Raw genomic sequence first — 25,439 nt, 5'->3', positions numbered from 1 at the left:
CTAATAACCATTGAATACCAATGTACATACAAACAATTCGTATTAAAAACAATTTCAAGAAAACCAACTCATCCAAATGAAGTTTGCTTCGCTGTTGCTTAGATACTGCGGTTTAATTTACGCCACTTTTCTTCCTGAAATCACAAGACATGTTTTTTCCGTGGAAGAGGGAATCAAAAGTCTTTCATCCCATTCTACTAACAGGAGGAGAATCCCTTCTGGACCTGGTTCTTTAATTCCTTGTGACTGTTCATATATTTTGCAAAATAAGGGTTCCATGGCTTTGCCTCTCTTTTCAAAACAAGGTTCCTGGATATATACATCTATTCTTGCAAAATAAAGTGGTTGTGTGGCTGAGAGGGGAGGTTCTGTCTGGGAGAAAGAAGAATTCGTGAGACATAAATGGCTTGTGTCAGAGTCTGAATCTTGCATTTGAACTTATTCTGTTGAGTTTGAAATTTAATTTTATACTTCACCTACTGTCAAAATCCTTTGTTTTGAATTGGATTTCTACTTATAATCCAGCTTTCTTTCCTTCATTGAACTTGATAAACGTAGCATCAATAAAAACGGTACCTTTGAAAACCAATGTGCAAACATGCAGAGGGAATTAAGTTTTTATTTTACAATTCTTTGCCTTTGAACCCAGTTTTTTATTGCCTTATGGAACTATTTGCAAAATAAGGTTCCTATGCATTTGTTTTTGCATAAAAGGCTCCTTGATTATGCGTTTCTTCGTTTGCAAAATTAACTTTTATTTTAAAATTAGGTGGCAAGAGTGGCCATGACACAGCCTTCCTTTGGGCGGAATAAAATGAGAACAAATAGGAAATAAATGGCTTTAAAGCAGAGTCTGAAGGTTGGGTTGGAACCCTCCTCCTTCCATGTTCTGTTGGGAAGGAGATTTTTGAGACTGAGACTTTGAATTTCAACTTTATTCTTTTCCCACATTCAAAATACTATTCCATTGGATTTCTACCTCGTTTACGTTACAAAACACAAGGGACATCCTTCCACTTTTGAATAACTATGGCACAGCCTCCAAGGTCAGATGAATGTGAAACCAGAGAGTTCAATATAGTCACAGCTCTAGGAGATGGAGCTCTCTCTCAACCTCTTGGGCCTTGTTTGTGTCATCCTATCCCGTCTGCCAGATAGTAACTATTTATTATTTATTATTACATCACTTCTACCCCGCCCTTCTCACCCATCAGGGGACTCAGGGCGGCTTACAGTATAACCATACACATTAAAAGCAGTTGTCATCAAATTTAAAAATCCATCAAGATTAAAAGTTACAATAAAATTAAGAATATCCATTAAAATATACATAATTATACATTAAAATATACATTTAAGGCGCGTTCCATGTTCATGTGGGGTCTGTCAGTAGGTCATATATTCATATCTCATTTTTGCTGCTACTTATGCTCAAATGCCTGGTCCCTTAACCATGTTTTTGTCCTCTTTCGGAAAGACAGGAGGGAGGGAGCCTGCCTGACTTCAATGGGGAGGGCGTTCCATAGGCGGGGAGCCACCACTGAAAAGCCACCACTGTCTCTCGTCCCCGCCAGCCGCACCCGTGAGGCTGACGGGACCGCGAGCAGGGCCTCATCTGACGATCTTAAGCTTCGAGGTGGGTCGTAGCGGGAGACACGTTCGGACAGATAAGACAATTACAAAGAGAAGACTAGTTTCCAGGGTGAGGTGGATCCTCGAAAATATTCTGTGCTTTCTGAAGGAAGGCAGCGGGAATTGTAACGTGCTTCCACAGGGAAGGGGGAATTACTTCTCTGGGCAAGAAGGGAAAGGAACATTCCAGAGCGCCGTCCTACCTGGCACGGTGCAATTAGCCAACCATACGCAGAGAGGCCAGGTGAGGAGGCAAGGCGTCGGCCTGGGAAAGAAAAAGGGAGAGGTGGGGCCCACTCACAGGAGTTGTGGACCTCCTGGGCGACATGGTTGCCCTAGATGTGGAGCTGGAAGATACTGTGGCTACGTGAGGATCACTCATTCATGTGGTCCAGGCCACAGAGTGGCGTTCCTTGGCTTGCTGGAACAGCTGCAGCACCTGCACACAGAAAAAGTGGGTAGGGGGAGAAGGTCCACAGGCTCAAAATAGGGACAAACACCCCCCCCCCCCCTCCATCCCCCAGGAGCAGCCTTAGTCCCTGGACAGAGAGAAAGGGGGGGGGGACTACCTGGAGGAGGAGGAGAGGGAGGTGAGAGGTCGCATAGCCCCCAAATGAATGTTTACAAGAGGCCCTCAGCCCCCCTACCCAGACTCCCCCCTCCGTCCCCCCAGACGACGTTCCTTCCCCGCCCACCTCCTGCTCCAAGGTGACCCGGGGGCAAGTGTGAGTGTTTATTTATTTATTTATTTCATTTATATACCGCTTTTCTCACCCCTGGGGGGGACTCAAAGCGGTTTACAACATAATGGCAAAATGCCAACCATACATTAGAAAACATAACAGACTGATCACATCATAAACAATAAAATGAGCAACATCAAGTGTACTTATCAAACAACTCAAAAATAACAAAAATATATAAATCAAACATTTAGGACATTTTTACTAATAGATCTAATATTAGTAAACAGTTAAAACATTAAACATAAAAAGGCAATTTGCAACAAGCCAACAGGCAGATGTAGTGTCAGTGTTTAAAGTGCTGTCTGAATTAGATTATATTGCACAATTCCACAAGATAAAAGGGCCAAGTTAAGGTTTGGTTACCATTCCCCTCCCCCACCTGCCTCCCAAATTCCCTCCCCATAATGTCTAGCCCCAGTCTTTATGCCCTCGCAAAGATTCCCAGATCACTGCAAATAAGGACTCCTCTGGATACTGTTCAGGCAAAGCCCAGGTCTTCATGGGGGGCAGGCGGTGTAAACTGTGATATGAGGTCCTTGGGGAAGTAGATGGGGGTGTTTTTTCTTGTGATGGTGAGGTGTCTCTATCCATGATGGTAAAAGTTGCTCAGCAAAGCAGGCTCTGGGTCCAGTGATGGTGTTTTTATCTGCTGCTGGCTTCTGGTGGAATAGTACAGCTGTGGGGGCCACGCCCAGTTTGTTTGGTGAGGCTGGCCCCAGGCAGAAGTTCTTAGGTAGAGCTCTCACCCTCTGGCTGCCTCTGTTGCTCAGCAAAGTGTTAGGGACATGGAGCTTGTTGGTGTTCGGGCTGAAATTCTGGATCTCCAGTTCCGCGCTCTGCTCCTCCAGCAGGTCTCCAAGTGACTCGTAAATCTCCAGGAATCTGGCCTTGAACTTGTACTGTGGGAGTGGAGGGGGTCACCAGAGGGAGGTGGTGGCATCAATCTCTCAACCCTCTTAGGTCTTAGGAAAACCTTCCTCTTCAGAAGACTCTCAAAGAGACTCAGGTTCTTACGAGACATCAAGGGGGAAGACACAGCTGGAGGGCCAGGACTTCGCACCCGGTGGCTCATCCCCCTTTGCAGTAATAAAGGTTGGCTGTGTTCGAGCCCAGGTCGGGGGAGAGGACCCGACCTTAAGCCCAGCTCGCTGTTGACTTGAGCAGTTCAAAAACAGCTTTGAGCTGTGACTACAGAAATAAGGCACCACTTAAGCAGGGGAGGTATTTTATGGCACCATTTTCAAAAAAGGTAGCCATTGATCAAAGAAAAGGAGGAAGGTCTGTGATTTAGGGCTTGTCCTCATAAAGGATGGAGCAAGAGTACCCCACAACCCCCAATTGCTGGAATCGAGCACTACATCCACACGCCAAAGTTGGAAAAATGCCATAGACTTCTATCTGTGGTTTGTCCCGTATGTAGAACTGCATTGACTGTTTGTCATTTATGTGTTCCGTCATCTACCCTGAGCCCCCTTTGTGGTGAGAAAGACAGGTGGAATATAAATGCTGCAAGGTTGGACTTGATGGCCTCTGGAGGCCTCTGGAGGCCTCTTCCAATGCTGGGATCTTTCTTGGAATCTCTTGTGCCAGCCCAAATAGGCCATTCTTTTCTTCCTCCTTCCCTCCCTCCCTCCCTCTGGTTGAGGCTGACCTTCCAGCCGTTGGCCTCCATCTCCTTGGCGGCCTCGGAAGATTTGGCGCATGGCTCGGGGAATCATTCCAACCGCCTGGGGGCTCTGTCTCCATGGGGCTCTCCATTGTGTAGGTCTTTACGCTGCCTGTCTGGCCGTACGCAACGTGTTATATCCATCCTGGGCAGACTGCAGCAGGAAGAAACGGGAGGAAGGAGGGGTGAGGCCTCCCTTGGGCCAAGGCTCCAGCCCCTTCCCCCATCCCCTTCATCCCTTACTTTGATTAACAAGGAGACCTCTTCGAAGATCTCCTCCTACGAACCCAGAGGAGGAAAGACCCTCTCAAATGTTAATGGATAGCTGCCCAGATGCTGCTTAAGAAGTCATTCTCTAGAGAAGCAAAGTCAGAGGCTGAAATGAGTTCAGAGGATCAACTCCCAGGTGGAGAGGATAATGAGCTGGTAGATAGGAGACGTAGTTTCTGTAGACTCCGCGCTGTGCAGAACAATTTCTAAAGGTCACAGAGCTTGTTAGAGAAGAAGACGTTATCAGGTGGTCTTGGAAAACGGCATGACTTCATGTATGTATTGGAGAGGCCAGGGAGATTTTTCAAAAAGTGGTCGACATCAGTAATTTTATTTAATTACTTATTTGATCTACTGCACTTCTCCCCCAGAGATTGAGAACAGCATCTCTTGCCAAGTTCTAGTCAAGCCTGCTAAAAGAATTCTAGTAACATGTTTTTGTTGTTTGTACATGTTTCACGCTTCTACGTCTGAAGGATTGATCCTGGATTTTGTATTGGATTTCATGCTGCCTTCTGTATCCTGGTTCTTTTGTATTCTTTTGGATGCCCTGCTGTTCTGGGTTTTTGAAACTACTCTTCTGCCTTTAATCTAGTGGACAATTTTATACATTTACTTTGGCGTTTTTACTATTTTTATTGAACTGCTTTTTATATAATCTTTAATGAACAGATTTGATGATTTAACTTGGAAAGGAGTGTGGTGCTTAAGTACAGAGGTGCTTCCTTGGAGTACAACAGGAGGTTTCTCTTCTTTCTCCCTAGACCTCATCCTATTCCTGTTCTCTCACCACCCATCAGGGCTGCTCTCTCCCACTTCCCAGATGGAAAATTGGGACCCCTTCCTCCCTTTGGGGCTGCCCACCCACCCACCCACCCACCCACTCGCTCTCTCTACCCAGCTTCTTAACTCTTTGCCTGCTAATCAGGCTTTGAGCTCCCCATTGGCCTCTTCCAGTTCCTTGACCCTGGCCTCTCCAGCTCAGCGATCTTCTAGTCATTCTCTCTGGCCTCCTGACTGGACTGCAGCTCTGGGACCAACACGCTGCATGGAGGGAGGGTGAGCCATGTCACTTTCAGGGGTTTCCCAGAGACCGCCTGCACCTGTCCCCACCCCGCCCCATATGTCCCCACTCACTCACCTGACCCCTCTGCTTGAGCTCCTCCACTTGAGCGGTCTCCCTGCCCAGTGCCGCCTGTAACTCGGCCTCCTTCCCGCTCAGTCCCGGCTCTGCCTGGAGGTCGCTGGTCTACTACTCGGGGTCGCGGGAGGCCCTCTCCCCCTCTCTGCACAGACCAGACCGGTGGCAGTCGCAGCAGCAGCAGCGGAGGAAGCAGAAAAGGTGGCTGGGAAGGAGATGGGGAGGTGGTAAGCCGCTCTGAGTCTCTCCCTCATTCGAGGTGAGATACAAAGGGTGAGATATCAATGTCACACATATATATATATCCCAATTAATATCTGGATCCTGTCTGAGCTTCTCCGTCGGGTAAATGGACCTCTCATAGGCCCATACAGACACATCAGTGGGGATCAGAAGGTACTTCTCCACACCGCACGCCTCTTCAAATTCTGGGCTGCTCGCCTCTTCAGGTGAAAAGTCAGGAGAGAGTGCTAGTGCTACGGGGGACATAATACATTCTCTCTTGATCTCACCCAGTACAGCATTCTACAAATACATACAGATTAGAGAGAGAGAAATACATCCCCATTAATGCCTAGTTCTCAACTGACCCCAGCACCTCTTTAGTGCAGACGAAAAGTCATGGGAGAGTGATGCTGGGTCATGAAAGGTAACACAATCTTAATCTAATCTAATTTAAATCCATAGTAAAAGCAGAAACCCATATTGTGTGTTATGTGGCACAGGTGTCCGCTCACAGACAGCCTCCGGCCTCCACAAACAGGCTACAGTTCCCAGTGTTGAGAATCCAGCAAGTCACTCCTTTGGACTGACATTGAGGTTACATCGAGTTCCATGAACGTGTAGCCCAACCCCTGCCAATGTCCTTGGTAATTCGCAGCGTAGCAGCAGTTGTATGTTGTCAATGGAGCGCAGAACGAAGAGACGTCAGAAACGATGTTAAAAAATATATACAAAGCTTTTTACTGTACAAGAGAAAACAGAATTGCAGACGAACACAGGCATGGCTTTCACTCTAGGCAGTAGGCTTGAGCGATCCACGAAAAAATTGATTCTATACTCGTTTCAAAAGTAGAGGGGGGTAGCGTTTCGTTTCTGAACTCTTTTCCGAATTTGGCCCCCCCAAAAATTTGAAATTAACGAAAATTCGTTATTTTCTAAATTAATTCGTTAATGGCGAACGCGCATGCGCAGTGGCCCAAAAACAGCCCAAGTGGGGGGGGGGGAGTTAGGGGGCTCTCCTGCACTCATTTTTTCAGCTATACTGATCACATTTGGTACAGTGGGAGAACACAATCCACCCTGCTTGTTCGCTAAATTGCAGAGAGTTTGCCCTTTCCTAAGATTTCTTGTGCAATTTTATAGTTCATATAAAAAAACTTTATTTACCAATTGCAAAAAAATCAGTTTCTGCTTTTGAATTGTTATTTCCTGTTCAATAGGGGTTCCTTCACTGTGAAAGTCCTTCTTCTACTTGTGTAACATTGTTTCAGTGCCCGTAAATCTTTCAAAATGTTAGGACATTGGGGGCCATTGGCCAAGAGACACATTTAGCTGCCTGCCACAATGCGCAATGACTTTCCCCAGGCATCCATATTGGAGGCCATTATACCCCAGTGGTCAAGCCCCTCCCCCTCCCAAGAAATGTAAGATTTGTGCGACGTTGGTTTGATTTATTGCCTGATGGCAAAATGGGAGCTTGGATCCCACTCCCCTGGGGAGCCGTCCACCGTGGCCCGTCTCCCACCCCTGCCCCTTTCCCCAAAGCAGGAGGAACTTGCTTGTAAAGCGGCAGAACTGCTGACTTGGGCCCTCTTCCCTCCGCCATGGCTGCAGAATGCATGTCTTTGGCAAAATAAGGTTCCTGGAAGTTTGAACGTCCTACATTGTCTGTTTTTGATACTTCATTTTATACTTTGCCCACTTGCATGATAATTTACTGGATTTCTATTCCCCCCCCCCTTAAATGAGACTGAAAAAGCTGCTCACAACACTATAAAACATTGCCTATTGTCATTGAAAGTCTTTGTACAAACATGAAGAGGTTATCAAAAGGAGTTTTTAACCTTGACCAATAGGAAATTCCTTGTGTTGGAACCCAGTTCTTTAATTGCTGAATACCACTTAATTTGCAGAATCGGGCTCCCGACTGCACTTACTCTTTTGCAAAATAAAGTAAATGATTATGCATCTATGTTGCAGAATAAGTGGTCAAGAAATAAACCTTTTTGGGGGTGGAATAAAATGCAGCACTATGTCTTTTGTTAAATGAGATTCCTGATGATGCATCTATAATTTTTTTTTTTTTTGCGAAAAAGGATTCCTGACTTGCATACATTGTAAGATTTCAGAGTGTATTCATGTGTTTGCAAATTAAGGTTCCTTGGTTTTGCCTCTGTTTTACAAAACAAGCTTTCCTGGCTATGCATCTATTCTTGCAAAATAAGATGTCCGTGTGGCCAAGAGGGAGCTCTGTTGAGAAACAAGTGGCTTGTGTCAGTCTGAAAGTTGTACTTTGAACCTTTTCTCTATTCTGTTGTGTTTGAAATTAAAGTTTTTACTAAGCTCACTTTCGACATACAAAGATTCCGAAACGACTGATCGAATGAAGAATATTCTTTTGCAAAATATGGCTCCTGTGCATTTATTCTTTGGCAAAATAAGTTTTTCTTAACTATGCATGTATTCATTTTGAAGAAAAATATAACTTGTCTGCATTTCTTGATTTACAAAATTAAGTTCCTGATTACGCATCAATTTTTTTAAAAAGTGGCAAGAGTGACCATGAAACAGCCCTCCTTGGGCAGAATAAGATGAGAACTAAGCACCTGAGTCTGAAGGTTGCCCTTGAACCTGTTCCATGTTCGGTTGGGAAGGAGATGTTGAATTTCAACTTTATTCCTTTGACTACATTAAAAATACTATAACATTTCAGAAGACCGTCAATTCTCCAAATATCTTCTTTAAACTCTCATTTGGTTCTGGAATAATTTTATTTTTATATTCTTACATTCAGTTTGTTAAACAATCAAAGTGGAAGGTAGAATAAAGTGGATATAGTAGACAGTGATTCCTTTCTTCCTTTAGCTTATTTCTAAATTTGTGCTAGACTAGTATAAGTTAAATGCTCCTGTATATGGGTCTGAACAGTTTCCTTCAATTCTTATTTATTTACTTGTTTTATTATTGTTATTATTTTGTAGACTTTGGTTTGAGATTTATTCGTTTTATTTCCTAATAGTTGGTGGTTGGTATCTAGGAAAGTTGTTTGATGCTTGTTATTTTATTTGTATATTTTTATTATATTATTTCCTATTCTCTTGTCTTTGATTTTTACGGTCTCCTTTTTTTCTTAAATGAGACTGAAAAAGCATCTTGTTTAGCCTAAATATCGTACTAATAACCATTGAATACCAATGTACATACAAACAATTCGTATTAAAAACAATTTCAAGAAAACCAACTCATCCAAATGAAGTTTGCTTCGCTGTTGCTTAGATACTGCGGTTTAATTTACGCCACTTTTCTTCCTGAAATCACAAGACATGTTTTTTCCGTGGAAGAGGGAATCAAAAGTCTTTCATCCCATTCTACTAACAGGAGGAGAATCCCTTCTGGACCTGGTTCTTTAATTCCTTGTGACTGTTCATATATTTTGCAAAATAAGGGTTCCATGGCTTTGCCTCTCTTTTCAAAACAAGGTTCCTGGATATATACATCTATTCTTGCAAAATAAAGTGGTTGTGTGGCTGAGAGGGGAGGTTCTGTCTGGGAGAAAGAAGAATTCGTGAGACATAAATGGCTTGTGTCAGAGTCTGAATCTTGCATTTGAACTTATTCTGTTGAGTTTGAAATTTAATTTTATACTTCACCTACTGTCAAAATCCTTTGTTTTGAATTGGATTTCTACTTATAATCCAGCTTTCTTTCCTTCATTGAACTTGATAAACGTAGCATCAATAAAAACGGTACCTTTGAAAACCAATGTGCAAACATGCAGAGGGAATTAAGTTTTTATTTTACAATTCTTTGCCTTTGAACCCAGTTTTTTATTGCCTTATGGAACTATTTGCAAAATAAGGTTCCTATGCATTTGTTTTTGCATAAAAGGCTCCTTGATTATGCGTTTCTTCATTTGCAAAATTAACTTTTATTTTAAAAAAGTTAGGTGGCAAGAGTGGCCATGACACAGCCTTCCTTTGGGCGGAATAAAATGAGAACAAATAGGAAATAAATGGCTTTAAAGCAGAGTCTGAAGGTTGGGTTGGAACCCTCCTCCTTCCATGTTCTGTTGGGAAGGAGATTTTTGAGACTGAGACTTTGAATTTCAACTTTATTCTTTTCCCACATTCAAAATACTATTCCATTGGATTTCTACCTCGTTTACGTTACAAAACACAAGGGACATCCTTCCACTTTTGAATAACTATGGCACAGCCTCCAAGGTCAGATGAATGTGAAACCAGAGAGTTCAATATAGTCACAGCTCTAGGAGATGGAGCTCTCTCTCAACCTCTTGGGCCTTGTTTGTGTCATCCTATCCCGTCTGCCAGATAGTAACTATTTATTATTTATTATTACATCACTTCTACCCCGCCCTTCTCACCCATCAGGGGACTCAGGGCGGCTTACAGTATAACCATACACATTAAAAGCAGTTGTCATCAAATTTAAAAATCCATCAAGATTAAAAGTTACAATAAAATTAAGAATATCCATTAAAATATACATAATTATACATTAAAATATACATTTAAGGCGCGTTCCATGTTCATGTGGGGTCTGTCAGTAGGTCATATATTCATATCTCATTTTTGCTGCTACTTATGCTCAAATGCCTGGTCCCTTAACCATGTTTTTGTCCTCTTTCGGAAAGACAGGAGGGAGGGAGCCTGCCTGACTTCAATGGGGAGGGCGTTCCATAGGCGGGGAGCCACCACTGAAAAGCCACCACTGTCTCTCGTCCCCGCCAGCCGCACCCGTGAGGCTGACGGGACCGCGAGCAGGGTCTCATCTGACGATCTTAAGCTTCGAGGTGGGTCGTAGCGGGAGACACGTTCGGACAGATAAGACAATTACAAAGAGAAGACTAGTTTCCAGGGTGAGGTGGATCCTCGAAAATATTCTGTGCTTTCTGAAGGAAGGCAGCGGGAATTGTAACGTGCTTCCACAGGGAAGGGGGAATTACTTCTCTGGGCAAGAAGGGAAAGGAACATTCCAGAGCGCCGTCCTACCTGGCACGGTGCAATTAGCCAACCATACGCAGAGAGGCCAGGTGAGGAGGCAAGGCGTCGGCCTGGGAAAGAAAAAGGGAGAGGTGGGGCCCACTCACAGGAGTTGTGGACCTCCTGGGCGACATGGTTGCCCTAGATGTGGAGCTGGAAGATACTGTGGCTACGTGAGGATCACTCATTCATGTGGTCCAGGCCACAGAGTGGCGTTCCTTGGCTTGCTGGAACAGCTGCAGCACCTGCACACAGAAAAAGTGGGTAGGGGGAGAAGGTCCACAGGCTCAAAATAGGGACAAACACCCCCCCCCCCTCCATCCCCCAGGAGCAGCCTTAGTCCCTGGACAGAGAGAAAGGGGGGGGGGGACTACCTGGAGGAGGAGGAGAGGGAGGTGAGAGGTCGCATAGCCCCCAAATGAATGTTTACAAGAGGCCCTCAGCCCCCCTACCCAGACTCCCCCCTCCGTCCCCCCAGACGACGTTCCTTCCCCGCCCACCTCCTGCTCCAAGGTGACCCGGGGGCAAGTGTGAGTGTTTATTTATTTATTTATTTCATTTATATACCGCTTTTCTCACCCCTGGGGGGGACTCAAAGCGGTTTACAACATAATGGCAAAATGCCAACCATACATTAGAAAACATAACAGACTGATCACATCATAAACAATAAAATGAGCAACATCAAGTGTACTTATCAAACAACTCAAAAATAACAAAAATATATAAATCAAACATTTAGGACATTTTTACTAATAGATCTAATATTAGTAAACAGTTAAAACATTAAACATAAAAAGGCAATTTGCAACAAGCCAACAGGCAGATGTAGTGTCAGTGTTTAAAGTGCTGTCTGAATTAGATTATATTGCACAATTCCACAAGATAAAAGGGCCAAGTTAAGGTTTGGTTACCATTCCCCTCCCCCACCTGCCTCCCAAATTCCCTCCCCATAATGTCTAGCCCCAGTCTTTATGCCCTCGCAAAGATTCCCAGATCACTGCAAATAAGGACTCCTCTGGATACTGTTCAGGCAAAGCCCAGGTCTTCATGGGGGGCAGGCGGTGTAAACTGTGATATGAGGTCCTTGGGGAAGTAGATGGGGGTGTTTTTTCTTGTGATGGTGAGGTGTCTCTATCCATGATGGTAAAAGTTGCTCAGCAAAGCAGGCTCTGGGTCCAGTGATGGTGTTTTTATCTGCTGCTGGCTTCTGGTGGAATAGTACAGCTGTGGGGGCCACGCCCAGTTTGTTTGGTGAGGCTGGCCCCAGGCAGAAGTTCTTAGGTAGAGCTCTCACCCTCTGGCTGCCTCTGTTGCTCAGCAAAGTGTTAGGGACATGGAGCTTGTTGGTGTTCGGGCTGAAATTCTGGATCTCCAGTTCCGCGCTCTGCTCCTCCAGCAGGTCTCCAAGTGACTCGTAAATCTCCAGGAATCTGGCCTTGAACTTGTACTGTGGGAGTGGAGGGGGTCACCAGAGGGAGGTGGTGGCATCAATCTCTCAACCCTCTTAGGTCTTAGGAAAACCTTCCTCTTCAGAAGACTCTCAAAGAGACTCAGGTTCTTACGAGACATCAAGGGGGAAGACACAGCTGGAGGGCCAGGACTTCGCACCCGGTGGCTCATCCCCCTTTGCAGTAATAAAGGTTGGCTGTGTTCGAGCCCAGGTCGGGGGAGAGGACCCGACCTTAAGCCCAGTTCGCTGTTGACTTGAGCAGTTCAAAAACAGCTTTGAGCTGTGACTACAGAAATAAGGCACCACTTAAGCAGGGGAGGTATTTTATGGCACCATTTTCAAAAAAGGTAGCCATTGATCAAAGAAAAGGAGGAAGGTCTGTGATTTAGGGCTTGTCCTCATAAAGGATGGAGCAAGAGTACCCCACAACCCCCAATTGCTGGAATCGAGCACTACATCCACACGCCAAAGTTGGAAAAATGCCATAGACTTCTATCTGTGGTTTGTCCCGTATGTAGAACTGCATTGACTGTTTGTCATTTATGTGTTCCGTCATCTACCCTGAGCCCCCTTTGTGGTGAGAAAGACAGGTGGAATATAAATGCTGCAAGGTTGGACTTGATGGCCTCTGGAGGCCTCTGGAGGCCTCTTCCAATGCTGGGATCTTTCTTGGAATCTCTTGTGCCAGCCCAAATAGGCCATTCTTTTCTTCCTCCTTCCCTCCCTCCCTCCCTCTGGTTGAGGCTGACCTTCCAGCCGTTGGCCTCCATCTCCTTGGCGGCCTCGGAAGATTTGGCGCATGGCTCGGGGAATCATTCCAACCGCCTGGGGGCTCTGTCTCCATGGGGCTCTCCATTGTGTAGGTCTTTACGCTGCCTGTCTGGCCGTACGCAACGTGTTATATCCATCCTGGGCAGACTGCAGCAGGAAGAAACGGGAGGAAGGAGGGGTGAGGCCTCCCTTGGGCCAAGGCTCCAGCCCCTTCCCCCATCCCCTTCATCCCTTACTTTGATTAACAAGGAGACCTCTTCGAAGATCTCCTCCTACGAACCCAGAGGAGGAAAGACCCTCTCAAATGTTAATGGATAGCTGCCCAGATGCTGCTTAAGAAGTCATTCTCTAGAGAAGCAAAGTCAGAGGCTGAAATGAGTTCAGAGGATCAACTCCCAGGTGGAGAGGATAATGAGCTGGTAGATAGGAGACGTAGTTTCTGTAGACTCCGCGCTGTGCAGAACAATTTCTAAAGGTCACAGAGCTTGTTAGAGAAGAAGACGTTATCAGGTGGTCTTGGAAAACGGCATGACTTCATGTATGTATTGGAGAGGCCAGGGAGATTTTTCAAAAAGTGGTCGACATCAGTAATTTTATTTAATTACTTATTTGATCTACTGCACTTCTCCCCCAGAGATTGAGAACAGCATCTCTTGCCAAGTTCTAGTCAAGCCTGCTAAAAGAATTCTAGTAACATGTTTTTGTTGTTTGTACATGTTTCACGCTTCTACGTCTGAAGGATTGATCCTGGATTTTGTATTGGATTTCATGCTGCCTTCTGTATCCTGGTTCTTTTGTATTCTTTTGGATGCCCTGCTGTTCTGGGTTTTTGAAACTACTCTTCTGCCTTTAATCTAGTGGACAATTTTATACATTTACTTTGGCGTTTTTACTATTTTTATTGAACTGCTTTTTATATAATCTTTAATGAACAGATTTGATGATTTAACTTGGAAAGGAGTGTGGTGGTTAAGTACAGAGGTGCTTCCTTGGAGTACAACAGGAGGTTTCTCTTCTTTCTCCCTAGACCTCATCCTATTCCTGTTCTCTCACCACCCATCAGGGCTGCTCTCTCCCACTTCCCAGATGGAAAATTGGGACCCCTTCCTCCCTTTGGGGCTGCCCACCCACCCACCCACCCACCCACTCGCTCTCTCTACCCAGCTTCTTAACTCTTTGCCTGCTAATCAGGCTTTGAGCTCCCCATTGGCCTCTTCCAGTTCCTTGACCCTGGCCTCTCCAGCTCAGCGATCTTCTAGTCATTCTCTCTGGCCTCCTGACTGGACTGCAGCTCTGGGACCAACACGCTGCATGGAGGGAGGGTGAGCCATGTCACTTTCAGGGGTTTCCCAGAGACCGCCTGCACCTGTCCCCACCCCGCCCCATATGTCCCCACTCACTCACCTGACCCCTCTGCTTGAGCTCCTCCACTTGAGCGGTCTCCCTGCCCAGTGCCGCCTGTAACTCGGCCTCCTTCCCGCTCAGTCCCGGCTCTGCCTGGAGGTCGCTGGTCTACTACTCGGGGTCGCGGGAGGCCCTCTCCCCCTCTCTGCACAGACCAGACCGGTGGCAGTCGCAGCAGCAGCAGCGGAGGAAGCAGAAAAGGTGGCTGGGAAGGAGATGGGGAGGTGGTAAGCCGCTCTGAGTCTCTCCCTCATTCGAGGTGAGATACAAAGGGTGAGATATCAATGTCACATATATATATATATCCCAATTAATATCTGGATCCTGTCTGAGCTTCTCCGTCGGGTAAATGGACCTCTCATAGGCCCATACAGACACATCAGTGGGGATCAGAAGGTACTTCTCCACACCGCACGCCTCTTCAAATTCTGGGCTGCTCGCCTCTTCAGGTGAAAAGTCAGGAGAGAGTGCTAGTGCTACGGGGGACATAATACATTCTCTCTTGATCTCACCCAGTACAGCATTCTACAAATACATACAGATTAGAGAGAGAGAAATACATCCCCATTAATGCCTAGTTCTCAACTGACCCCAGCACCTCTTTAGTGCAGACGAAAAGTCATGGGAGAGTGATGCTGGGTCATGAAAGGTAACACAATCTTAATCTAATCTAATTTAAATCCATAGTAAAAGCAGAAACCCGTATTGTGTGTTATGTGGCACAGGTGTCCGCTCACAGACAGCCTCCGGCCTCCACAAACAGGCTACAGTTCCCAGTGTTGAGAATCCAGCAAGTCACTCCTTTGGACTGACATTGAGGTTACAGCGAGTTCCATGAACGTGTAGCCCAACCCCTGCCAATGTCCTTGGTAATTCGCAGCGTAGCAGCAGTTGTATGTTGTCAATGGAGCGCAGAACGAAGAGACGTCAGAAACGATGTTAAAAAATATATACAAAGCTTTTTACTGTACAAGAGAAAACAGAATTGCAGACGAACACAGGCATGGCTTTCACTCTAGGCAGTAGGCTTGAGCGATCCACGAAAAAATTGATTCTATACTCGTTTCAAAAGTAGAGGGGGGTAGCGTTTCGTTTCTGAACTCTTTTCCGAATTTGGCCCCCCCAAAAATTTGAAATTAACGAAAATTCGTTATTTTCTAAATTAATTCGTTAATGGCGAACGCGCATGCGCAGTGGCCCAAAAACAGCCCAAGTGGGGGGGGGGGGGAGTTAGGGGGCTCTCCTGCACTCATTTTTTCAGCTATACTGATCACATTTGGTACAGTGGGAGAACACAATCCACCCTGCTTGTTCGCTAAATTGCAGAGAGTTTGCCCTTTCCTAAGATTTCTTGTGCAATTTTATAGTTCATATAAAAAAACTTTATTTACCAATTGCAAAAAAATCAGTTTCTGCTTTTGAATTGTTATTTCCTGTTCAATAGGGGTTCCTTCACTGTGAAAGTCCTTCTTCTACTTGTGTAACATTGTTTCAGTGCCCGTAAATCTTTCAAAATGTTAGGACATTGGGGGCCATTGGCCAAGAGACACATTTAGCTGCCTGCCACAATGCGCAATGACTTTCCCCAGGCATCCATATTGGAGGCCATTATACCCCAGTGGTCAAGCCCCTCCCCCTCCCAAGAAATGTAAGATTTGTGCGACGTTGGTTTGATTTATTGCCTGATGGCAAAATGGGAGCTTGGATCCCACTCCCCTGGGGAGCCGTCCACCGTGGCCCGTCTCCCACCCCTGCCCCTTTCCCCAAAGCAGCAGGGCGTGGGCTTAAACTGCGGAAATAGACATGGGGGCATGGATCCCACACCCCTGACCCTTTCCCTAAAGCAGTAGGGCGGGGGCTTAGCTGCAGAGATACACATGAGGTTTTGGATCCATTAAAAGCACTGGCAGGGGGAGTGGGAAAAATTGGAGCAAAATGAAAGAAAAAAATCAACGTGGTGATCCGAACCGCAATGTCCAAGATGGAGAAAAAAGCAGAAAGAAAAAAACCCCGTGGGGATCCAAACCCCAATGTCTATCTCAGCAGCAAAGACCCCACCCTGAGCCGGCCACAGTTGGCCAGAACGCATCCCCTAGAGAGAGAGAGAGAAACAGAGGACCCCACCCCAAAGGAAGGATCTGGGAAAAATTGCCCAAATATGTGCGGAGGGACAGCCGCGAGAGAAGAGAGATGCGATGCATCGTGGGAAACTCGACCACGTAGGCCAAGAGGCAGCAAAAAGAAAAGAAAGAAAAAAGCCGCAGGCAGCAAAGACCCCACCCTGCGCCGGCCACAGTTGGCCGGAACGCATCCCTGAGAGACCGGCTCGGCCCGGCCCACCCACAAAGTTTTCTGCTTTTGCGACCTTAGCCTCTACCCACGCCACCACCCCACCACCCAAGGGGAAGGGGGTGTCGCCTTTTGAGCAGCTAGTGAAAAGGGGTCCCAAGCTCCACTGACCAGGGGGGCCGGCCACCGTTGGCCAGCCCCACGACAACACACCACCACCCAAGGGGAAGGGCGTGTTACCTTCGCGGCAGCTATTGAAATGGGGTCCCAAGCTCCCTGACCAGGGGGGCCGGCCACACGACACCACCCCACCACCCATGACATCTCACCCAGCACTGCCCATTTCTGCCAAGAAGCAGGAATTTCCTTCTTGATAGTCTCTCTCATACCACGGTGTTTGTTGCATCACCCTGGCCAATCACAAACAAGATCCAAGCCTTCCGTTTGTCTGGGCACCACACTCGCATCAAACGATGATAAACTTGTTGAGATTCCCCGGGTGGGCTCCATTCCACCATGTTTCCTAACCAGACTTCTGTGTCAACCAGACCAGAGCCCCAAAGTCTCTAGCCACCACAAAGGCACAGACAGCAAACCGTCTGCGGCCCTGGCCGCAGCCCTACCGGATGGACACAAGCAAGCTGGCAGTCCGCAGGGTAGTCGTGGCCACCATCACATCAATAATGATAATAATAATAACAGTAAGATCTTTATTTGTATTCCCCGCCCCATCTTCCCGGAGGGACTCTGAGCGGCTTCCATGGGGCATGCCCGTCAACAATACAATGGCAGCAATTAAACCAAAAAAATATATATATAGTAAAAAAAATGTTGCATCAATAACACATAAAATAAAAAAGCTGTCACAGTCAGCATACAGCATTACCCGCTTAAAAAACAGTGGTGTAAAAACACGGCTCTGGGGCGAGGGCTGAATACTTCCACAGCGATGAGGTAGTTTGAGAGTTAAAAATCAATAAAGTGCGAAATACTCTTGGCCTGGCAACCAATTCTTCAACTGGCAGCGATCCACCCCACAGTCCTCGAAGGCTTTTTGGAAGTGGAAGGTTTTAAGGCTCTGATGTAAGGTTCATGTTTTTATGGAGTTGAACTAGAGTGAAGACTTGTGTGTGTCTGGTGTTATTAAAGATCTCTAGCAGCTGAGCTGGAAAGAGGGAAATGACTTCTGTTGGTATACAGTTTCAGTAAAGTTGTGGATGTAAAAAAATGAAAGATACTGTCTTTATGGAGTAGAAATTAATCCAAAGAACTAAAAAATAGCACAAATGTTGAGACAAAGGAAACCATGAAGACATAACTCATTGTTTTTAATAGCAATACAGAGTTTCTGAGTGGTTTGTTTCTCTACTTACGGGTCTGCGGAAGATTATCATCACATACTTACCTTCTGTGTCTTATCCTCTCAGACACACGCATAGAGAAAAAACTTGTAGCAGACAATGGCTGGGAACCATTACAAAAAGGTTTATCCCTGTCATTGTAGGATTTCAGTTATCCCATATTGTAAAAGCATTGCAAAGGGGTGGGAGATAAATAAAATGTTTTCGTTATCCTAAACGACAAGAGGCTTTGGGCAGGGTGTCCCACATTTAACGATGGCTGTGTTAACAAATTTGGCTTGTAAACCACCTTTCGTCTCATCCGTCAAAACACAGTCCTCATTTTCAAATACAAAACGCTAAGAATTGTCCTGGACTGTTTCAGCAAAAGTGTTGGAAAAGTGCACCTGATACTTTTGCACAGCAGACGTTTCTGCAAGTACCGTAATATTTTAAGATGTCAAGACATAAAATTATTTTATTTCTTTCATTTAAAAAATTAAATCTAATTTTTTTTTTATTTTGTCCTCATGTTGCTTGGGCCGCTGCCCCAAGTAATACGGACCGAGTCCACGCAGGGAGATGTTGGCGGGAAATAGTAATTTTTTTAATCATTTAACATTGATCGTTTTAATAACTCTCACAGAGTCCTCCTCGCTTCGAAGGGATTTCTTGATATTCCAGGACCGGTCACTCGGCAAGCTGCTGCAAGGGGTCACACCATCGTCGGCCATGTTGAATACTCTCTTCAAAGCCTTGAACTGCTTGGAGGATAATTAATGGAATGAGCTGGGTTATTTGGGAATTCCAAGTCACCTAGTCTGTCCCACGAAAAGTGTTTGTTGACATGCTGAGAACAGAAAATGGATCAACCGCCGTTTTCATGATTGGGAACGGGTTGCGGTAGGGCTGCATAAGTTCAGCCTTTGGAATCATCTAGTTGTTTGTGTGGAACATTAAATGCGACATGCGTGGCTAGAGGACCTTTAGGCAGGATTTAAAATTTATGGAAGGCACATTTACAACCTATGGTATGAGATAACAGTCTGCTGGCTGAAAGAGAGTAGGGGCAGAGGAGCCTTCTCTCAAAGGTGAAAGAAGACCTAAGCTGGGTTGTAAGAGAAGGAAGCCAAAGGGAACCACACAGATTTATAACTGTCAACAACATGGATTGGATGTAGAGGGTTTTTCAGACGTTTTATTTATTCTTGCGACATATCACTGTAGGTGCGGACTGTGGTCTGCAAGTTAGTAGAGGTTTTGCAGAGCTATGTACACACTACACAAAATAAGAGCAGAGACTTCACGCAAACATTGGAGGACCGCATACTCGCATTGTCATCGCAATGCCATACCCCAGCAACCTGTGGATGTGAGAGCTTGACCGTAAGGAAGGCAGAGCGTGGGAAGAATGGCACTTTTGAAAATAATTGTTTTTTGAAAAACCAAGACAGTGCCTGGGAGTGTAAGAAGATCCAACTGGTCCATCCTCCATGTTTTAATGCCCGTCCGCTTCAAGGAGGTAGTGAAATTACAGGCATAGCATCAGGATGGCATGAACTTGAAGGAAATGTCGCCGTTGATGTCCGACAGGGAATTCTTTTGTGAATCCGTCCGAGAGTTCTCCATAGATCGGAGAAGACTACAAGTCTTAGCTCAGAGTGAAAGACTTTCTGCGGTGTGATTCCACCCTCTTCTATCGTCCTACCAACAAACCAGCAAAAACCAGTTCCCACGCCACAGAACCTGCGCCCACAGGTCACTAGCAGCCACAAAGGCACACGCCCTGACGGTCAAACGGCCCCGTCCACGTGCACGGCCAGAGGGCGAGGGGACCCTAAGGCGGCCGTCCCGCGGCCACAGCGTCGAGTCCACTGCCTTTCAAGGTGATGGGACACTAGACAACCATTTTGAGAAATGGTGGCCAAGGCCGAGGTGTCCCGCTCTCTGCGGTGATTCCACCCTCTTCTATCGTCCCTGCCAACAAGCCAGCAAACTGAAGTTCCCACGACACAGAACCTGCGCCCAGAGGTCACTAGCAGCCGCAAAGGCACACGCCCTGACGGTCAAACGGCACCATCCACGTGCGCGGCCAGAGGGCGAGGGGACCATAAGGCGGGCGTCCCGCGGCCACTGTGTCGACGACACCCGCTCAAGGCGATGGGACAGAGAAAGAAAACAATTTTGAGAAATGGTGGTCAAGGCCAAGGTGTCCCGCTTTCTGCGGTGATTCCACCCTCTTCTATCGTCCCTGTCAACAAGCCAGCAAACTGAAGTTTCCACGCCACAGAACCTGCGCCCAGAGGTCACTAGCAGCCGCAAAGGCACACGCCCTGACGGGCAAACGGCACCGTCCACGTGCGCGGCCAGAGGGCGCGGCGACCATTATTCGGCCGTCCCACGGCCAATGCGTCGACCACACCCGCTCAAGGCGATGGGACAGTGAAAGAGAAAAATTTAGAGAAGTGGTGGCCAAGGCCGAGGTGTACTACTTAATGCGGCAAGACACAGCCACAAAGGTTCTGATGGACCGTTATCTCTGTAAAGTGAGACTCTGCCGTATTCCTTCCCCAAATATGTCTTACCGAAGGCTCCACATCAATTATAACAATGTTCTTTCCGTACAGGAACTGCGAGGATCTGGAGAAGACCTAACAGTCATAGCTCATTCCCGAAATATTTTTGGACAAAAAAAGGGTAGAGATTTGAATGTAATCCGTTCTGAACCCAAAGCGGATGCATTTCCTACCTTGGCTTTTATGGACTAAGTTCCCCCAGAATATCCTTCTTCCCATCCAGAATCATTATTACAGGAGACAAAACCTATAGGAACCTCAGGGAACAGCCTGATTTACCCAAAAACGAAAGTGGGCAACGGTGTGTGATGATAAAGACGAGAACAGAAGGGATGAGAGGAAGGAAAGCATGGTAGGATAGAGGAGAGAGTTGTTGGACATAGGCCAAAGGGGCAACCCCCCCCCCCCAACAGAAATAGCCAAAGGTAATCAGAAGCAGAGCTGCTTAAAGGAGGAGAACTGTTGTTCTAGGAGCCGTCGGTGTCAAAATCCAAATCGGGGAAATTCAACACGGGAAGGTTGGCCTTCAGGAAAACCAGTTTCTCAACTGTTTGAGGGTCCAGCAAGTTGCAGTGGGGCGTGACTACATCTCCCGCTAGGCTGAAGACCCTTTCGCTCTGCACGCTGGTGGGAGGACAGCTGAGGAACTGGCGGGCTACGTGCGACAGATCCGGCCACATGTGATCACGTGAAGCCCAATAGGCCAATGGATCACAAGAAATTATCTCAGGAGGCTCCTCAAAGTACCTGTTGACCGAGCATTTGGCCGAGTCTACCTTTTGAGCAGAAGCCAGCAAAGAGGAATCTTCCGAACAGGCTAGTATGGCCACCGTCTCTGCAAAGAAAGCGTTTCCTGGTCGCAGCTGGAGATCCTGCCGGCTCCCCGGTACTATCACTCTCGCCGCTAGTGCTGGGGGTGGCAGGGCCGCTGTGCCCGTTTCCCCCACCCTGGCAGCAAACACCTCCCTCACAAGGTTAACTAGTTGGGCCTTCCATACGGTAAAGTCTTTTGGGCAGACGTTGTACTTTAGCCGGGGATCACACAAGGCCGCCAGCATATGGACCTTGCTGGAAAGAAGTGGCTCTAGGCGTTTCCGTACAGCAAAGGACAAACCTCCTCAACCACCTCCTGGGCCGGTGGTGTCAGCGGTCCAGCCAGGGAGTCCAGAGTTCGACCGGCCCCAAGCCTTTCTAGGTGCCTCCTTAGCCTCAAGACCATGGGCACTGCCTGGCTAAGAAGGGCTTTTGATTCCGAAAGGGTCTCTGTAGCATGTTTGAATGGCTTTAGGACGTCTACTAGCTGGGAGATGGTGTCCCACTCTTGCTTAGTTGGAACAAGCTTGCTTAACAGGCGCAACCAATGTAAGGGAGATGCCGTGTACCGCCTTCTGCTGCTCGACCATGCGTTCGAGCATCTTATAGGTTGAATTCCACCGGGTTGAGACGTCCTGGAGCAGCTTGTGCTGCGGGAGGCCTTCAAGGCTCTGCCTGTCTCTCAGCTGCCGGGCTGCCTTGAGGCTCCTGTGGAAGTAGCCCGCGATCTTTCTACAGCGCTCGATCAGCAGGGCGATGTTTGCGGTGCTGGCCGGCTGCTCTTCCGGGCTCTTTAAACCTTCCTTGACGGTATTGTGAAGCAAGTGGGCCATGCAGGTGACATTCAAAAACCCTGCACTTTCAACCGCTTTGATCATATTTTTACCAGCGTCAGTCACCATGAAGCCCCCTCCTCATTTCTTCCGGCCTGCACCGCATCCACTCCCCCATCATGTTTTCAAGATAGCTGCAGATGGTCTCTGCCTTGTGATCACGATCAACTACCTCCAAAGCGAGTGCCCAACGATGGGATGTATCCATACTGCCTTCCTTCTCCCACCAATGTGCCGTGAGAGAGAGGTAGGCTTGACCAAATGTCAGGTAAAATGGATGTGTCCTCCATGGCGCTACGCAACATCTGGGAAATGCGTTCCTTACAGCCCTCGTACAAGCCGGGAATAACTTTTCTGGAAAAGGTGTGACGGGAGGGGATTTTGTAGCGGGGGCACAGTCGTTTCATAAGGCGGACGAAGCCTTCTTGTTCAACCAGGCGGAAGGGATGGTGATCTAGGGCAATCATCTCTCCCACAGTTTGGGTTATCTGCTGGGGTGTGAGTAATGTTTCCCCCGTTTTCTTCCTGGGTAATGGAATGGCCCAATCCTCCAAGGTGGACTGTGTCTGCCTTCCACCATCTTCACCAGGAGAACTTTGTGTGCTAATTCTTCCACTGGAAGGGCTTGCAACTCCCCCTCCTACCGATATGGAGGGATGGTGTCGCTTCAAGTGAGAGCTCAACCCCGAGGTCGCAAGATGTCTCAGGTCTCTGCCTCTGCTGATATTTGCCCCACAGTGTCTACAAACTGCCAAAGTGGCACGCTGAGTGTGGACATGGAAATGGTCCCAAATATATGACCTTGGCCTCCCCACAGCCACTGTGCCGACGCCCACGGAGATAGGAGTCGTGGGCACCCTTTCAGCAGCATGAGAAAGTCCATGATTTGATGGTACTACCTCCTCCTCACTGTCAGTAGCGGGTGGAGGGGTGGGGTTATCTATATCCTCACTATCCACCACCTGTAGTTCCAGGACGGCAACACCTGTATGTTCCATTGATCGTCCAGTTGTCTCAGCTCCAACCGACAACTGGCTCCGGGTGGAGGGCTGTGAACTTTCAGCATTCGAACAGCCAGCTTCTTCATCAAGTACACCCACTCCCATCGTTCCGCGTTCCAGACGGATGGGACCCACCCTAACTTTTTTGGCCCCCCACAGTGTCTAGGCTGTTGATTGAGCACTAGCAGGACTTGCTCCCCCAGACCCGTGTTCAGCTGAATGCTTCATGATAACGGGAGTGTTTTCTGGTGACAGAAGGGGAGGAAGGTAAGGTATTGTGTAACTGGGGGGAAAGATTTCTTGTTTCTTGATTGGCAATGTGTTCAGGGTCTATTAACTGCCGCAAGCCCTTCTATTACAGTTTTAGTTATTGTTATACGTTTACAAGGGGATACCTGTACTTTCCAGACCCTGATAGGTTACTATAGGAGAAAGAGATGTTATGCAAGCCCTACTTTGGCAAACCCTTTTGCCAAACTTGGCTTTGGATTCACAGTGGGCCTGGCAGAGACAAACAGCCCTGCTTGAGCAGCCTATCAGGAAAGGAGGCCAAATCAGGCAGGCTCCCTTGTTCCCCAAAAAGGAGGTGTAGTTCTACAAAGGAGTATGGGATGTGCAACCCTTTTTCCAAACTTGGCTTTTGATTCACAGTGGGCCTGACACAGACAAACAGCCCTGCTTGAGCAGCCTAGCAGGATAGGAGGCCAAATCAGGCAGGCTCCCTTGTTTCCCAAAGAGGAGGTGTAGTTCTACAAAGGAGTATGGGACGTGCAACCCTTTTGCCAAACTTGACTTTGGATTCACAGTGGGCCTGGCAGAGACAAACAGCCCTGCTTGAGCAGCCTATCAGGAAAGGAGGCCAAATCAGGCAGGCTCCCTTGTTTCCCAAAAAGGAGGTGTAGTTCTACAAAGGACTATGGGACGTGCAACCCTTTTGCCAAACTTGGCTTTGGATTCACAGTGGGCCTGACACAGACAAACAGCCCTGCTTGAGCAGCCTAGGGCCAAATCAGGCTCCCTTATTTCCAAAAACCCTTTTGCGTTGAAAAAAGAAAGAAGAAAGCCCACCCCGCCCGCAACAGGAAAAATGGCGCAGCAGAAAAATTGCAGGCCGGGTGGGAAAATGGAAAACGCCAATCTTGTGAGGAAAAAAGCCCACAGGCCCTTTGCAAAAAAAGAAAAAAAAGAAACACCCAACAGTTTCCAACCCCACCTCACCCACCCAACCTTTTCTCCCGGTCTTCTAATCTGTAGCCTAGCTCTAGCTCAGACAGCCAAGGAAGCTGTGACGCAGCAATCTTGCCTGCCTGCCTGCCTAGAATCTCACTTCCACCCTCTCCAGATTCCCGGTGCAAATGAGCCACGAGGCTCCCTGTGCTCGCTCTTTTCATTCAGGACGTACTACCAGCCCCTCCCCCTGGTTAAACGTGCTCTCTGATTGGCCACAAGGTGCAAACAACACACTAGGTTGCCCCAGTGCACTTAAACAAGTTTGGATGATTTGCAAAAGCTTTTTTTACCAATGAAAAAAAACGACAACATAACAAAAAACGGCCAGTCGCGGTTCAAAACCGCGATATCCAGACGTGTGGACAATCAAGGCCGTATATTGCTTCAAAAGTAACGAAAGTAACGAATTAATAACGGGTAACGGGGAAATCGAATTATTTGAGCAAGCCTAACAGGTAGTCTTGAAGTTTTTATTAAGCAAAGCAGAATATAAATCAAGCAATCAAAAGGTAGTTCAAAGTTGTAATGAAAGAGTCAATAGGTCCAAGAGATTCACAAAGTACATGAATGTCTATTAAATCCAAAAGGCTAGGTCCATAGGTTCAAAGAGCATAGCAGGAACAGTAATCCATGAGGCAAAGAATTAATCCATAGAGTCCAAAGCATAAAATCCAAGAATCCAAGATAATCCACAAGGTGAAGAATCAGTCCATAGAGTCCAAGAATCCACGATGAACCACAAGGCAAAGAGTCCAAAGAACAAGGCCCAAAAATCCAAGAACGCTGGCTAGGTAGAACTTCCACACAGATGAAGCGATGAAATTGCACTGACAAAGAATAGTCTGTGAAAGCATGCTTTAATAACTTAGGAATGCATTCCTCTTCCCACAGCTAGATTCACGTTTGCGCGCCAAACGCTCACTTCTACGGACCTGGGAACCATCCAAGACAAACGGTCCTCTCTAGATAAGTCCTCGTTATCTTGCACCTGCTGGTCAGAAGCTAAACCGTCATCATTATTTTCCAAGGCTGAAGGTCTCCCTCAATAT

At 47.0% G+C, this 25,439-nt stretch overlaps 2 long non-coding RNA genes across 2 annotated transcripts; both read right to left on the bottom strand.

Annotated features, from left to right (window-relative positions):
• Window positions 1-920: 920 nt before the first annotated feature.
• LOC134296810 (uncharacterized) lies at window positions 921-5,724 on the bottom strand. Its single transcript, XR_010003677.1, has 2 exons — window positions 5,456-5,724; window positions 921-2,071 (listed from the first exon to the last, which is right to left on the bottom strand). It is a non-coding gene; the product is annotated as an uncharacterized LOC134296810 (long non-coding RNA).
• Window positions 5,725-9,774: 4,050 nt separating this feature from the next.
• Window positions 9,775-14,609, bottom strand: LOC103282214 (uncharacterized). The gene is made up of 2 exons (XR_507832.3): window positions 14,309-14,609; window positions 9,775-10,925 (listed from the first exon to the last, which is right to left on the bottom strand). It is a non-coding gene; the product is annotated as an uncharacterized LOC103282214 (long non-coding RNA).
• Window positions 14,610-25,439: the final 10,830 nt, after the last annotated feature.

This window comes from Anolis carolinensis, chromosome 2 (assembly GCF_035594765.1).
Source record: "Anolis carolinensis isolate JA03-04 chromosome 2, rAnoCar3.1.pri, whole genome shotgun sequence".
Taxonomy (NCBI): Eukaryota; Metazoa; Chordata; class Lepidosauria; order Squamata; family Dactyloidae; genus Anolis; species Anolis carolinensis.
The sequence above is the reverse complement of the archived record's forward strand: the minus strand, read 5'-3'. Positions and strand labels throughout refer to the sequence as shown.